The sequence below is a fragment of the Apaloderma vittatum genome, unplaced genomic scaffold (genome assembly GCF_000703405.1).
Source record: "Apaloderma vittatum isolate BGI_N311 unplaced genomic scaffold, ASM70340v1 scaffold17964, whole genome shotgun sequence".
In the NCBI taxonomy this organism is placed as follows: Eukaryota; Metazoa; Chordata; class Aves; order Trogoniformes; family Trogonidae; genus Apaloderma; species Apaloderma vittatum.
Window position 1 is genome coordinate 361 of NW_009714532.1, and position 318 is coordinate 678.

A 318-nucleotide genomic window follows, 5' to 3' on the forward strand; every position below is an offset into this window, starting at 1 on the left:
TGCCTTGTCCCCTCGGCTGGGGGCTGGCGATGAATCGGGGTGGGGGCTAAGGGAGGGAGCGCGCGCTCTTAGCCTTGGCCGGAAAGGGTTGTGCTGGCTCAGCTGTGGGAACGGAGGGAGGGGGGGATTGCATGCTCTGTGTCTTGGGAATAAAGTGGGGAGAAGCCTTCTCCTACCACCGGCCCCTGCAAGTTAATCGCAGACCATCAACAACGAAAAGCTGCTGGGACTGGACTGAGCAAACATTGCGCCCGGCTCTCTCCCTTTGCCCACCACCTGCTGCTCCCAGCTCCCGGACAGCCTCCTCTCTTTTGCAAG